This window comes from Pinus tabuliformis, chromosome 8 (genome assembly GCF_031772625.1).
Source record: "Pinus tabuliformis cultivar Carrire ecotype Pingquan chromosome 8, CPIR1, whole genome shotgun sequence".
Lineage (NCBI taxonomy): Eukaryota > Viridiplantae > Streptophyta > Pinopsida > Pinales > Pinaceae > Pinus > Pinus tabuliformis.
The window spans coordinates 1,860,610,930-1,860,613,966 of record NC_142294.1 but is presented as its reverse complement, the minus strand read 5'-3'; positions in this window follow the sequence as shown (position 1 = coordinate 1,860,613,966).

Below are 3,037 nucleotides of genomic sequence, written 5' to 3'. Positions count from 1 at the left end.
GGGATGACAGACCCCTAATGCTAAACATTAACAACACATGAATAACTGCAAAATAGGCACAGCCTGGAACAAGAAGAAGAAGTGGAAAGTGAGAAATTAACAACAAAAGTAGCTTGTATTAGCTGGAAATGAATACCAGAAGCTACAGGTTACACAGTAGTTATAGTCTCCAGAAGTTGAAGCTTACAACAGAATAACACTCATTAACCCATTACATTATGTTTCTTGGTATATATTGAGGTTGAATACAAAAAATCTGTGCTATGCTATGCGTGGAGGTGTCTATATGGACCACCAATTGCATTTACAATCTAATATGGGCCTCTGATACAAATTTGACTGCTTTAATGGACAAAATGACCTTTTCTGTTGTTCTGCGGTCCTTCTTTGGCAGCTGGAGTGAATTATGGATTAAATTCCATGCCTGATAAATGCTTGAATTGCTTGAGAGTGTACTTTTGTCCTTCGACCATTCTGTTTATTAACTGCATTTGCTGAAGCTTTAATTGTGCAAGTACAGGGTGGTTGATCGTTGTTTTCCTTCCTTGGCAGCAAAGAGAAGTTGAAAATGGTACAGCCAGTGAGGCGGAGGTGTGCACAAAATGAGAACAAGGCTCGACCGTTGGATCGCGTGGATCAATGGCAAGGATGAATTGTAGGGGCTATCGGGAGCAAAGGGGAAGGGAAAATGCAGGCCATCGGATCAATAAAATCAACGGCGAAGATCGATTTACATGGGTTATCGGAGGTCAACGAGATTGGGACAACGAGGGCCATCGGATCTGGATGCGTCAGATCCGATGGTGATCGCAAACGGAAGATACACACACATTAACGGGCGGGAGAACGGCGATTTCAGGCGGCAAGCGGTTTCCCCACACCGCTTTTGGGATGAGGGCGGTTTTTGTATATGGAGGAGTGATGCAATGAAACAACGACACGTGGCTGATAGGACGGCGGAGAAAACCACTTTCCCGTGGGTTAACGGACATGTGGTTTCGCAGAGTGGGGAAAGCGAACACCGTCAGATGATAAGGCAGGATGATCGGACGGCAGAGAGAAAAGGCACGGTTAACGCACATGTTTGGTTGATATGACAGGTGATATGACAGGTAAGGGGCGGGCCCAGGCTTTATTAAAGCTTAGGGTTATGAATTTTATGATATGCACAGGTTATAAAGGGTTATGGGGGCTTATAATATTAAAACAAGAAAAACGCCCAAAAAGCCTTTAAACAAGGTTTATGCGGTTTAATAGCATTATAAACAAAAAGCGCCCGGGAGGTTAGAAGAACATGGGTTTAAAGGGATTTTGGAGGCAAAACAGATAAAAACAATGTGGCGGGAGTTATAAGGATATAAAACAAATGAAGGGGAAAAAGATTAAATGAACTACTGCTAGCCCCTCCTTGCAGAAAAAACCACGGCGGAGCTGTCCTTGACCCTTAAAAATGCTCAAACATTTAGCAGAGCTAACATTTGGCTCCTTCTAGGGATGAGATCCTCCTTGTGAGGTCTTAAGAACTTGCAGATCAATGCCTTCCTGATGAAAACCAATCAACAAAATTCCTAATGTTCCATTGGGCGTGGAGTCTAGCTAAACCTACACTAAAACTGATAAAATCAAATATTTACAACTTTTAAGGCCAAAGACCTTAAATCATATAAATTTTCAGAAAACACCCATTAACTGGGCCATCAAAAACTGGTTCTCCTCCCATACTTTTCAGTATGAAGGTGTTGTTCCCTTGAATCTGTGAAATGATAAAAGGACCTGTCCAGAAAGCATCAAACTTCCCATGATTGCCTTTCTTTTTCTTTAGTGCATCCCATTTCAGAACCAAGTCTCCAATTTGAAAATTATCTTCTTTTGTCCCTTTGTCAAAAGCTTCGTTGGTCTTTCTCTGATGTGCTGCAGCCCTTTCAACCAGTTGTTCTCTAATCTGATGTAACTCTGCCAAATTAGTGATCCTCTTTGCCATGTCGTCTTCTTCATTCTGTTCTGTTTGAAGGAATTTTGCCACAGGGAGAGTAAGCTGAATTGGGAATACAACCTCAGTGCCATATACCAACTTGAAAGGAGAATTTCCTGTGGATTTTTTAATGGTAACTCTGTCAGCCGATAGTGCATACTTGAGCTTAGAATCCCAATTCTTTTTATTGTCCTCCAAAAACTTTTTAATTATCCTTATCAGACTTTTGTTAGAGGATTCTGCTAGACCATTTCCTTGAGGATAATATGAGGTGGAATGAATCAATTTAATGCCCATAGAATCACACATATCCATCAACTCTTTGGCCCTGAAGGCTACTGCATTATCTGTGACTAATTTATGTGGACAACCAAATCTGCTGAAGATATTCTCTGTCAAAAACTTCATGACCACATTGTGATCAGCCTTCCTGGTAGGGACTGCTTCAATCCACTTAGTGAAATGATCAGTGGTTACTAATATCCACCTGTGCTGGCCACTGGAGTGTGGATTGATTTCTCCAATAAAATCCAAGCCCCACTACTAAAAAGGTCCTTTTGCCTGAATTGGTTTTAGGGGAAGGGATTTCAACTGTTGTTTTCTTTCAAATCTTTGGCACATGTCACAATATTCAACAAAAACAAATACATCAGAAAATAAAGTGGGCCAATAGTTTCCAGCTCTGAGAATTTTGTGGGTTGTAGTTTTCCAATAATGATGCCCTCCACACATGCTGGAATGAAACTGCTACATCACTTCTATTGATTGTTCTTTGTCCAGACACCTTAAAAGCACCCCAGATGGATCCCTCCAATAGAGCATATTTTCATTGATATAATATTTTGCTGCTCTAAGTTTTAAAGTTCTAGCTTGACTTTGAGTAAATCCTAAAGGGATTTCTAGCTTCAGCAAGAAATTAATTATTTCAACATACCAATTACATGAAGCTAGATTCTTGGCCATTGAATGCTTTCAATCTTGTTCAACCGCTTCCTCTTCTTTATCTGTTTGACAAATTTCTGCAATTGTGCACAGGAACTCAACATCTAAAGGCCTGCAATTTTC